The 13,410-nt window shown below is 36.5% G+C and overlaps 1 protein-coding gene and 1 non-coding gene across 2 annotated transcripts in view; both read right to left on the bottom strand.

The window, feature by feature from the left end:
- Nucleotides 1–13,410, bottom strand: part of TACR3 (tachykinin receptor 3) — a 90,369-nt gene that overhangs the window by 35,337 nt on the left and 41,622 nt on the right. The window lies entirely within an intron of this gene.
- Nucleotides 4,549–4,737, bottom strand: LOC111821230 (U4 spliceosomal RNA). Its single transcript, XR_002824674.1, has one exon. It is a non-coding gene; the product is annotated as a U4 spliceosomal RNA (small nuclear RNA).

Consider the following 13,410-nt stretch of genomic DNA (forward strand, 5'->3'; position numbering starts at 1 on the left):
GGTTCCCTATTACCAGCTTTCCTGTCCCCTCCTGCCTTCTAGTCCTTGCCCCTGGGCTGGTGTGTCCCTTTAGTCTCGTTTTGTTTTACAGGCCTCATCTTTGGCTGAAGGGTGAACCTCGGGAGTGACTTCATTACTGAGCTAAAAGGATGTCCAGAGGCCATATTCTCAGGGTTTCTCTGGTCTCTGTCAGGCCAGTAAGTCTGATCTTTTTTTGTGAGTTAGAATTTTGTTCTACATTTTTCTCCATCTCTGTCCAGGATCCTCTATAGTGATCCCTGTCAGAGCAGTCAGTGTTGGTAGCCAGCACCATCTAGTTGTAGTGGACTCAGTCTGGTGGAGGCCATGGTAGTTGTGGTCCATTAGTCCTTTGGACTAATCTTTCCCTTGTATTTTTGATTTTCTTCATTCTCCCTTGCTCCCAAAGGGGTGAGAGCAGTGGAGTATCTTAGATGGCTACTCACAGGCTTTTAAGAACCCAGACGCACTCACAAAGTAGAATGCAGAACATTTTCTTTATAAACTATGTTATGCCAATTGAGCTAGATGTTCCCTGAGACCACGGTCCCCATAGCCCTCTGCCCAGCAATTCAGTCCCTCAGGGAGTTTAGAAGTGTCTACAGCACTTCCATGACCCTTCCTTGCACAAGTTGTGCTGGCTTCCCCAGTATTGTGTACTGTCTTACCCTTCACCAAATTTACCACTTATCTATTGTCTGTTTAGATCCTCTCACCCCTCCCATCCCTCGTAACCAACAGATTGTTTCTTTTTGTGTGTAAACTTTTACATGAATTTTTATAGTAGAGGTCTCATACAATATTTGTCCTTTTGTGATTGACTTATTTCACTCAGCATAATACCCTCCAGATTTATCCATGTTATGAGATGCTTTGAAGATTCATCATTATTCTTTACTGTTGCATAATACTCCATTGTGTGTAGGTACCATAGTTTGTTTATCCATTCATCTGTTGATGGGCATCTAGGTTGTTTCCATCTTTTTGCTATTGTGAACAATGCTGCAATAAACATGGGTGTGCATATGTCTATTTGTGTGAGAGCTCTTATTTCTCTAGGATGTATTCCTAGGAGTGGGATTACTGGATGGTACGGTACTTCTATTTCCAGCTTTCTAAGGAAGCACCATATCATTTTCCAAAATGGTTGTATCATTTTGCATTCCCACCAGCAGTGCATAAGAGTTCCAATCTCCCCGCAGCCTCTCCGACATTTGTTATTTCCTGTTTTTTTGATTCATGCCAGTAATGCCAGGGTTAGATGGTATCTCCTTGTGGTTTTAATTTGCATTTCTCTAATGGTTAGTGATTGCAAGCAAATCCTCATGTGTCTGTTGGCCGCTGGAATGTCTTCTTTGGTGAAGTGTCTGTTCACTTCCTTTGCCCATTTTTTAATTGGATTATTTGTCTTTTTGTCATAGAGGTGTTGGATTTTCTTACAGATTTTAGAGATCAGACCTTTGTCTGATTTGTAACAGCCAAATTTTTTTTCCCAGTCTGTAGGTTCTCTTTTGACTCTTTTGGTGAAGTCTTTTGATGAGCGTAAGTGTTTAATTTTTAGAAGATCCCAGTTATCTAGCTTATCTTCTGGAGTTTATGTGTTGTTGGTTATGGTTTGTATCTTGTTAATGTCATGTATTAGGGCCTCTAGCATTGATCCTATTTTTCCTTCTATGAACTTTATAGTTTTGGCTTTATATTTAGGTCTTTGATAAATTTTGAATTATTTTTTGTGTATGCTGTGAGGTATGGGTCCTGTTTCGGTTTTTTTGCAGATGGATATCCAGTTTTGCCAGGCGCATTTGTCGCATGGGTAGCATTTGAAGGACCTATGATGATTCTGATTAATATTGAAGTTTCTATTTCCAATTCACGTACAACTACTATTCTGCCTGCTGTCTTCAGTTCTATTAGGATGTTTCTTTCCTTTGTGTATTTACTGTATGAAGCAAGTATGTGTTTCTTTGGAGTGTCAGTGAGAATCATTCTTCTCATCTGGCTTAGATGGTTGTGGCAAAATGCTTTAGCCATTCCAGTTCTGGAGATTTGTATAATGCTGGCACATATTGTTAGAGAGTAATGGAATAATGAGGCAGAAATAATCTGAGGATAATACTGGAGAAGCATTCACAATGTACAATTCCATTAGTTCTAAGGATTTCCAAATAAAAGACAGATTTAGGAGGCATACAAATGATTTGACAGAGCCATAAATTTGGAAATGCAGTAAGTAAAGCATAATGAAATACACAATTCTAGTCCTTTAGGGATCTACTAGTTAGGCAAAGCAGTAGAGGAAAGTGTCCTTGAAATCTTTTCTGAAATGAAATAAAAATGAAAATAGTAACAGAAAGACATCTGAAAAGACTTAGGGCAAGTAATTGAAATTACATACATAAAGGGCTTGTGCAGTGTAGTGTGACAGAATAAACAAACAAGCAAACATTATTTTTCTATTTATAATCCCCTCCTGACTTGAAGGGGATTAAAATTGGGTATGCTGAGGATATTTTGTTTGCTGAGCAGCACAATGGATTTAGATGTGTATTTTCAAGTTTCAAGGAATAGGAATAGTACCAAATTTGTCTTTAAAAATTGTGGGTGAATGGTCTTTCTGGAGCAGAGAAGTGGATCAAGCAGGGGCAGCAAGAAGAAAGGGTGGAGAGGGAGAAGAAGAGCAAGAGACACCTATCACTGGCTGGGAGCTGACTTGAGAAGTGTCCAAAGGGGTTTTATGCTATGAGAAGCCAAATTCTCCTTTTAGACTAATGTAAAAATCCTCAGTAAAAATCGACATTTTTCCTTAAGGATACATGAAGAGAAAAAAGAGGTGATCTTCAGGAAGTCAATTAAAATCTGGCTACATAAGTAAAGTTAAATGGTAAATGAAATCAAGAGATTTCTGATTGGATATTACATAAAAACTAGGAGGGTAAGGGAGCCCTGTTGGCACGGTGGTTAAGTGATACAGCTGCTAACCAAAAGGTTGGCAGTTCAAATCCACCAGCCGCTCTTTGGAAACTCTATGGGGCAGTTCTATTCTGTCCTATAGGGTCGCTATGGGTTGGAATCGACTGGATGGCAAAAGGTTAAAGGTGTAAGAGTCACTTATAGAGTGCTATTTTGGGGAGCCTGGGTGGAGTAATGGTTAAGCACTACGGCTGCTAAGCAAAAGGTCAGTAGTTTGAATCCACCAGCTAGCTGCTTCTTGGAAACACTTTGGGGGAAGTTCTGCTATTGCCTGTATGGTCGCTGTGAGTTGGAATCGACTGGACAGCAAAGGGGTTTACGTTGGGGAGAGGGCAGGTGTCATCCTGCGTATATTAGAAGATTGTGCTTTGGCCCATATTAAAAAGAGTATCTGAAGATGGAAATACTTTTAAAAAGAGAACGGTTTCTTCTGAGGCAGGAATGGAGAAGGAGTAATCGAGCAAGAGCTCTCAACAGCAAACTGCCAATAGGGAATGAGAGAAAGGAGTAAAATATTCAAGTCAAACAGGCAGAAAAATCATTCCCTCAGTTTTCTTTCAGCTAAAGGGTAAATCAGTTAGAATGAGGTGGGGGAGGAACTCCACCTCAGTCCCTCAGTTAGTAGCGCTGGCGCAGTCGTTAAGAGCTCAGCTGTTAACCAACAGGTCAGCAATTCGAATCAACCAGCCGCTCCTTGGAAACTCTATGGGGCAGTTCTACTCTGTCCTATAGTCAAATTGACTGACGGCAACGAGTTTGGTTTTTTCGGCTCACTTGCCGAGGAAATTGTATATTGATAACAGAGCGGAATTCTTCTTGGTTCCAGGAAGCTACCATTCTGGCCACTTGGATCAGAGAGATCCATTTCTAAAGATCTTGAATAACCTTGACTCTTTTTTCCATCTTTCCCTTCCCTCCTCACCCATTCCCTAAATCATATGAGGGCAGATATCATGAAATATAACTGACATTTGTATTCTGTTACTGAACCTACGTCAATCCATGGTGAGGGATATACTTACACAAACTTAATTTATGGAGCTGTTTTTGTGGCTGAAGTTGCTAATTTAATCTGGTATCGTTTACAGTAAGCTCACTCCCAACAGAGAGAGAGCCCATGACATATGCAACCCCTGTATCCTATCTGTCAACCAAAGGACACTAACAAAGAAAAGCCTGCTCATCATGTACCATTTGGATTTTTTTTTTTTTTAATGAAAAAGACCTGGTGTTACCAGCTAAGGGCCTGGGCCAGAATGTCAGTCTTGCAGAAATATTGAAAACTACTTACCATCATGTTGATTATGGCTCAGGGTGACCCCACATGTGTCAGAGTAGAACTGTGTACTATATGTTTTTTAATGGCTGATTTTTCAGAAATAGATAGCCAGACTTTTCTTCCAAGGCACCTCTGGGTGGACTTGAACCACCAATCTTTTGGTTAGCAGCAAAGCGTATCACCCGGGGTCTCCACGAAAATATTTGGTAGGCTAGTAAATTATGTCATGGAGATTTGCAATTCTTAAGCTTAACAATATACTTCCTGCTGTTCATCATTCTGTTAACTGGAACTCTCTAGCAATTATTACACTTGGACAGGCAATTTATATTTCATTTTGATAAAGATGGTCCTGCAAAGTACTGGAGTGGGTTTCCCCACTATGAAAGAAAGTACGTACTGTTTTTCATCAGTAATAATCACACCTCAGATAAACCTCATTGGCTATGATACTGCCACCGTGCAAAGCTAGCAAGCATTGTTTTTAGTATAGTATAATGTTAAAGGAATTATGTTAATTATATATATACACATACATATATGTATATATATACACACACATACATATACGTGTGTATGTGTGTATATACATATATGTGTGTATGTGTGTGTGTACATGTATAATAGTTGTCATTGACTTGATTCCAACTCATGGAGACCTCATGTGGGTCAGTTTAGAATTGTGCTCCATAGGGTTTTCAATGGCTGATTTTTCAGAAGTTGATCACCAGGCCTTTCTTCTGAGGTACCTCTGGATGTACCTTTCAGGTAGCAGCAGAGCACTTAACCATTTGTACCATCCAAGGACACCCATTTATATCTATATCTGTATTTGCATCTGTATCTGTACCTGCATCTATAGTTACATCGATATCATCATCTATATGTATATCTATACATACATATAAGCATATTTATATAAACAGAGAGCTAAATATATAAATAATATGCCATTGCACTATAGCATAAATTGATTCTATAAGTATCAATGTTTCCTGTGATTTCCTTTCACATTTTCTCTCCTACTAGCACCCTTAAGAAGCACTTGCCTAAACGTAAGTCAAAGCACACATGTTCTTTTCTCCAACTAGATACGACTAAGGCTAGGGTAGAAGAAGAAGGAAGTGGAGGAGTTGCTGAGATTGGCAAGAAAGACTTGTAGGGACTGTTGTCTTCCAAGTTGGAAGAAGAATAACTTTCATTTTTTAATGGACAGGGCTCGATACCGAGCCGTCCTTAAGTGTGCAGACAACCCGCAGTCTAACCATGAAGAAATCTTCTAAGTCTTCCTGAATTTAATATAATGTGGGCAACTTTGGCTACTTGCATGGGGTTAAAGGTGTGAAGGAAAACTCTGGCTCAAACCAAAATCAATTGCACATTAGAAAACTTCCTATGAGCCTGGCCCAATAATATTTCTTACAGAATATAGCCTATTTTATAGGATTTTTATAAGGTATAAATAAAATCATTTATGTACAATGACTGGGATACATTAGATGTTGAAAAAAATATTTGATGAATCTCACTGATAGATATATTTACATTTGGAAGGGACCTTAGAGATCATCTAGTTCAATCTTCTCATTTTATAAATAGGACAAGGAGGCCAGAGATAAGTGGTGGTTGGATCAAGACAATTCTAAGTTACAGTGCTCAGCTGTCCTGCGTCCCAGTGCTCTCCTTCCACTGTATTATAAAACCTTTCACTTGTTTTGTTTTGCATCATCCTATCACTTTCCTCCCTAACACGCTCACTCCCTCTCTCACACACACACATAACTTTGTGCTCATTTCGCTTTACAAATCTATTTTTTCTCCAAAGAATAAGAAACTGTTATATTTATATGTGTCTACTGAGATTTAGCAATGTAATTGTTCCAGTTGCAGCAAATCCACTGATTAACATCAATATGCTTTAGGGTGTTATATTAACTAAAAAGAAATTGTTAAGGGGATTTGTGTATAGTTTTTATTTAGTATGTATTAAGAAGCGCTTTAGAATGTTACAAGAACAAACTCACCCGAACTGAAAACCAAACAATACTATATAGAAAGTTGTTTTATAATTTTTAACAATCAAAAAGCAGCTTTGAGTGCACATTTATGTATCTAAAATGGATGCTCCTTCACTTCAGTAAGTACACGTGGTCCCAGTTTACTCATGAGTTGTTTTCTAAGAATAAATTTTTAAGTGGACTGCTGGTACTGGAGAACACTTTTTCCTTGAAATACATTAGAAATCTTGGTAGTTGAACTTACAAAGGACTTTTAACTCATAATCTAGCAATAAATAATGCAATAATATAATTCAGTTGCACTGCTGATAACTAAATAGAAAAAGAAGAATTGCTTTATCTTATTTACTCCCCTCACCCTTGAGCCAAGTACAGAAATGATCAGTATAATATAAAGTTAAGAACACATTCTCTAGGATCAGACTATCTGGGTTCAAATCCTGACTCTATCATTGAATAGACTGGGCAAGTTACTTAACCAGTCTAAAGTCTGTTTCTTTATCTGTAAAATGAAAATGACAATAGAGTTTTCCTCATGTGGTTGTCAGGATTCAACTGGCTAATCTATTTAAAGCACCTAAACCAAGTGTCTGACACATAATAAGCACCAACAAATGCTAGTTGCTTTTCTAGACCTATCACAAACATTATGTTTTTTATTATTGATCATAATTAGATTTATTTTTGTCTCACAAGTAGAACAAAGAAAGGGAAGATTGAAATTGCATATTTATGAGCATCTATTAGGTTCCAGACACTTTCACACAGACTTTCCCTTGATTAATACTCACTGAAAAAATGCAAGAAAAGAAATTTTTCAGTCTTTTATAAATGAGAAAATGGAGGCTAAGAGATTAAGAGTCAGGGAGGCAGTAAGTGGCAACCCAGGAATAAAACCCAGCCTGTCTGACTCCACGGTTGTGTTTTCACCAGTAAATACCACGACAACTATGTGAGGATGTGCTTGTGTTAAATACGAGATTAGAAATGCAAGGAAGTCACAATGCCTCTTTTCTTGCAAAGAAAATCTTTCCTGATGTCTTGGGGAACTTAAAAATAAGAATTCAGTTGAAATACACATGACACACAGTGAGAAATCAAGAATAGAGAAAAACTATCTCTATGAGCAAAATGTTACATTAATCTTAATTTTTGTAAAAACTTAGTGGTAGACTTCTTAATTTTCTTCAATTCTTACTATATTATCACAAATATGAGAGTAAACACTGGTTGTGCAATAACGACTGGGCCTGGTTGATATTATTGTGTCTTTTTAGAGTAGTACTGACTAAGATTGTAGCCACTACCCACGTGTAGCTACGTAAATTTAAACTTAAATTTGTTCAAATAAAATAAAATTAAATACAGTTCCTAAGTTGCACTAACCATTTCAAGTGTCAATAGTGTCATGGCTGCTATACTGAACTGCCCACATAGGGAACATTTCTATCATCACAGAAATTTCTGTTTAACAGCATTCTTCTAGAGTAAGTCAGGATGTGCAATGGAAGGATGGAGCAGGGAATTTTAATGGGCAAGAGATTGACTAGGCGTGGACATCAATTCTTTGCAGCTTGTCTTAGTTACCTAGTGTTGCTGTAACAGAAATACTACAAGTGGATGACTTTAAAGAACAGAAATTTATTTTCTCACAGTTTAGTAGGCTAGAAGTCAGAATTCAGGATGTGGCTCTAGGGGGAAGTCCTTCCTTGTCTATTTCAGATTTTAGTAGCTGCCAGCAATCCTTGGCACTCCTTGGCTGGTAGATGCATCTACCAGATGGATCAGCTGTTTTCCCCCTCCCTCCTGTGTGTGTTTCTGTGTCTATTATGCTCTTTTTATAACTCAGAAGTGATTAGGTTTAGGACCCACACTACTCTGGTATAATCTAATTAACATAACAAAAGAAAACTCCTATCTCCAAACAGTGTCATGTTTACAGGTACAGAGGTTAGGACTTCAACACATATTTTAGGGGGGCATTGATTCAATCCATAACACAGCTCCATGTAGTGGAAAGAATGGTAGTGTTCCATTCTGCAGTATTGAATGGACTCCACTTGCACAATAACTAGCTCAACAAGTGTGGACAACTTTCACTTTCCCAGAGTTGCAGTTTCCTGTTTTGTTCAATGGAGCAGACACAGGCATACCTTGCAGTCTTATTGTGAGGATCAGTACAGATAATGTATAAGAAAGCTCCTGTGTACTACAAATAATATTCAGATGTAAGGTATCATTCTGATATCTGGTTCTTTGAACTACTTCTCTAAAGTAATACAATCCTAAAAACTTGTGTCCAGCACTGAAGTCCAGGCCCTGCCACTTATTAACTCTGTAAGTTCTAGACTCAGTTTCCTTTTTCTGTAAACTAAGAAAATTTCACATAGACATTGTGATTTTAAATAATATATATGTGGAAGTTCTTTGCAAACTATGACACAGTATGTAATCTAAGTCAATATTATGTTTAAAAAGATAAATGGCTAGTTGATACCTCCTTAATTTTCTATCACACTATGCTTTCTCACCTCCACAATACTTGCATCCACATTCAGAGTAAAGTGCCTAAAATAAGAGATGGCATTTACCAAGTACAATTCTACGTGCTAAGCACTGTTCTAAATATACAGTATGTATTACCTCATTTAATTTCTGCACAGCCACATGAGTATGCACTATTATTTTTATTTCCATTTACCTGGACAGTAACCTCTCTGAGATTCAGATAGGTTATATTGCCCAAAGTATGTATTAGAGCATTTGAACTTGGACCATTTACTGAGAGCCTCTATTCCCAGTCACTATGCTCTACTATCTAAAAATAACACAAAACAATGCCACTTAGCCTTTCATCAATCCATTCCATATTTCCATTACTCAGTATTTATTGCCCACTTCCCTTAGGTTAATAAATATAATCCAATTCCAGGAGTAAAAATCACTTTTTAACTAGACAAGATGATTATAAATTTTATATTTAAAAGTAAACAAGCAAGAATAGCTAAGAAAATTCTCAAAAAAAAAAAAAAAGTAAATAGAGGTAGAAAGTTTCCCTGTCAGTTATTAAAATATGTGATAAAGATTTATTAATTTAACCAGTGTGGTGATAGTGAATGAATAGACAGGTCAAAGAAACAGAATAGAAATCCTGACAATCTCAAACACATTTGAAAATTTAGAATATGGTAAATGTCACGTTTTTATTAGTTGGAAAAGATGAATTATTTAATAAATGGGGGTGGGGGACAACAGGAAAGTACCCAGAAAAAATAAAATTGGAGACTTCTCCCACAATTTATGCAAATACATTTAAGATGGATCCAAGTTTAAAACAAACAAATGAACAAAGGGAACAAACCCATTGTGAAACTACTAGAATAGTCTGATTAAATCTAATCCGTCCATATAGATAGTGATTTTATAAAACCTACAATAATTGCTGCAACTCTCAAATGTAAATACATATACATGTATATATGTAATATACTCTCAAGTATTGAGAATTGTGGCAATTGTTATAGATTTTATATGCTAAGCTTCATTTTCCTGCCAGAAATCCATGATGCCTGAACTTGGTCCTGGTCTTCCCTGCACCAGTAATTGCACTGTGAGTAATATTCATGAGTATTCTGTAGAGAAAACTTTCCAAGTGATTGCCAAGCACTCAAAGTCTATAGATGTTTCCTCCTAAAGTGCTCACCTTGTCTTGTGTTGTCTTTTAAAAAAAGGAATAAACACTTCCACTTCTCAAGTACTACTAGCAAGCCAAAAAGAAACACAGAAATGTTTCTAGGTTTTTCAAACTGATTCCCATCCACTGTCACCCATAGAGAGCAGAGAGAACACTTAATCAAAGACTTTAAAGCAAGTGGTATTGGCAATCGATGCAAAGCTCAGAGGTAGGAGGCTCTCCTGATTGCAGGCTGTAGCATGGGGGGAGGTGGAAGGAGTTAACCAGAGTGAACAGACAGCTATTAATTCTCTTTAGGCTTCAGTGTTTCAATCAGAAGCACTTTATTATAATATTAATCATATCCATTGGAGGTTCATGTGTGTGTTTTTTTTAAATTTTACTTTGTTTTGCTTTGTTTTTAGTTCTTCTCTTTTAAGACAGTAAGGCTGTTAAAGACCTAATTAGATAAAATTTTATCATATCCTTCTGAAATTTACGTACTTTCAGAAAATATCAGGCAGATATATTCTAATAATATCCATATATTCGTCAGTCAAAATATAAATATTTATGATATTTATGATACATGACAGAAATTTAGGAAAGATATTTTCTAATTCTGACTTCTATTTCCTTAGAAAATCTATTATTAAAATGCTGGTTTTATAGCTAGATGATAATACATATTTTAAAAAGAAAGTAGAATGCATGAGTTTTTAAAAGGGAGATATTATGGTTTTATGATTAATAATATTATTAATAATGATATTATTCTGACAAATTATTGGGGGAAATATATGTGGAAATGAATGAAATATGTTGTGGAAGTATAGAAATGGGGAGGTACAAAAAGAAACAAGTCAACTGCAGTATATCTGAGCTTGAACAGCTACATAATGTATTAATATTTGAAGTCTAAGTCATATGGATAACCTTGAGTTTATTTTCTTATAGAAATAAAGGAAAACCAAAACCAACTTGTTGACATCGAGTTGAGTCCGACTCATAGCAACCCTACAGGACAGAGTAGAACTGCCCCACAAGGTTTCCAAGGAGCGGCTGGTGGATTCCAAATGCTGACCTTTTGGTTAGCAGCTGAACTCTTAACCATTGTGCCACCAGGGCTCCACAACAAAGCAGGGGAAGTACATAAAGATGAAACAAATTGATTATGGGAAAAGAGTCAGAAAAATTATAGTCTAGTCATAAAGCCAGCAGAAAGAGACATGCATTTCAGTAGATTTTCAATCACTCTGAATATTCACCACTGCTGACATTGCACAATGAGCTCTCTTTCAGAAAAATGTGCACATGTTGTGTTACTTTGATTGCTGCAGCTGGGTTGCTAAAGGGTGGTGTTAGGCAATTCAGATTAATAGCATAAAATATGATGTAAATACTAAAACAAAGAGAGGGAAATGTGTTATCAATTTCTTGATTCAAGTTGCTTTAGTGGATATTTTCCAAGAGTTAGAATAGTGTATAGGCTAAAACTAAAGGTTGAAAATAACTCTGTGTGTATGTGGTGGCGGTGGTGGGCTTGTTGCTGTTGTTACTATGATTAAATGTCACCCAGGCAATTTGTCATTTACTTTTATTGTTACAGTTAAGGCACAGAACACCAAGAAACCTTAGGGCATATGGAATCTGATTTCAATCTTAATGTGATTTATCTTGACTATAAATCTTGATAAAATCTACAGCCATCTTAAGAATAAACTCTTCATTAGTTAAAGGAGAAAAGTAAGAATCAGCTATCTGGGCATAAATTCTGCATCCAAATTTAGGTTCTCCACATTGAAAAAGGAACAAATTGGCATGAGAAAAAGGAAATGGCAACATGGATGAAAGGCCTACTATGTAAAAGGAATAGCGCTAAGCATTAGAATGAGGGGGTTTTTAATTCCAAAAGGACCTTATATATGACCTTCCTTAAACTTCTACAGTTTTTAGTAAACAGGGCCCAAGAAAGTTAAAGTGATGTGTCTAAGATCACACCTAGACAGAACAAGACTATAATACAAATCTTTGACATTCACGACCTCTGTCTTTCCAGTCACCCATGGGTTCAAGACCCCATATCATGTGCAGTCTATCATGCACTTAGCACTGTGCTCTTGGCCTTCCCAGTTCCTAATTCAGTCATCTAATAATATTCTGTCCCTACCTATAGATTTAGAGTCCCTGGGTAGCGAAAACAGTTAACACACTCTGCTACTAACAGAAAGACTGGTGGTTCTGGTCTACCAGAGGCACCTGGGAAGAAAGCCCTGGTGATCTACTTTATGAGTTGGAATTGACTCGATGGCAACCGGTACTGGTTAATTATAGATTTAATTATCATCATCATATAACTTATATTCCTGTTATTGATTAATTTTGAACATAATAGGACAGAAGGCAGAGCTCTGTGGCATGCCCTTAGAACCCTCCCTCCAGACTGAGATCATTCTCTTCATCAGCACTCTTGGACTGTACTCATTCAACCAATGTTCATACAACATGCAACCAGTCCATCTTTCTTTACTTGATTCTTAAGGATTTCACAAGACTGGAAAAAATTTTACTTGAATCCATACAAACATTGTCTTTGGCATTTCCAAAATAGGAACTTTTAGTAAACAACCTTGAATGAGGTTGATATGATATATTCTCATTGTTTTCATTATCTAGCCATTTCTTCTTTTTCTTACAGATGCATTTAATAATTTTAATTATGTAAGGTATTGGCAGTGTTTGTCAAATTCATGTATCTATTAATTAGTATAATTTATATCCTTACATCTTGCTAATCACTGGTCTTCTAGCATTTACTCTACATAGATATGCCAAGACACCAGCAGGAATTCATGTCTCACTCACACATCTATTTTGGAATATATTTTGTCCTTGCCAAGAGACTTAAAATCATTATAAGAGAATGTCACTACATTTTTTTTTTTTCACCAAGTTGGGAAGAAAGTAGACTTAATTTATGAGAATACTATGTGTTATTCTTCTCTGTTTTCAAGGTGAATGAGTTCAATTGTAGCCCTGCGGATTTAAAGATAAGATCCTAACTCTAGTAAGCATTACAATGACTTTTGAGACAATATCTATGGTTTTCTTACTAGAGATACTTAAAGAAACAAGATGATATTGGCAAGACTGAAAAGTATTTAAACAGCACATTTAATTTTTTTCACGAGAACATCCCAAATACGAGATCTTTCAGCACCTTCCACTCATTTCTTCCTTACACTACATTGGGTTTTAATCCAGAAGAGTAGTAAGTCAAGGAATTCATGAAATTTTAGGTTCTGATCAGATCTATCATTTTATAATATATTTTTGATAACTTCAAATGTATTTTAAATCAGCTTGTGGGTTGAACACTAGCCTTTTAAAATCTGACTTTTCATGTGCTGGTATATGAGATGTTAAATCAAATGATACATTTTAGAATATTG

Source organism: Trichechus manatus, unplaced genomic scaffold, assembly GCF_000243295.1.
Source record: "Trichechus manatus latirostris isolate Lorelei unplaced genomic scaffold, TriManLat1.0 scaffold00071, whole genome shotgun sequence".
NCBI classification, from domain to species: domain Eukaryota; kingdom Metazoa; phylum Chordata; class Mammalia; order Sirenia; family Trichechidae; genus Trichechus; species Trichechus manatus.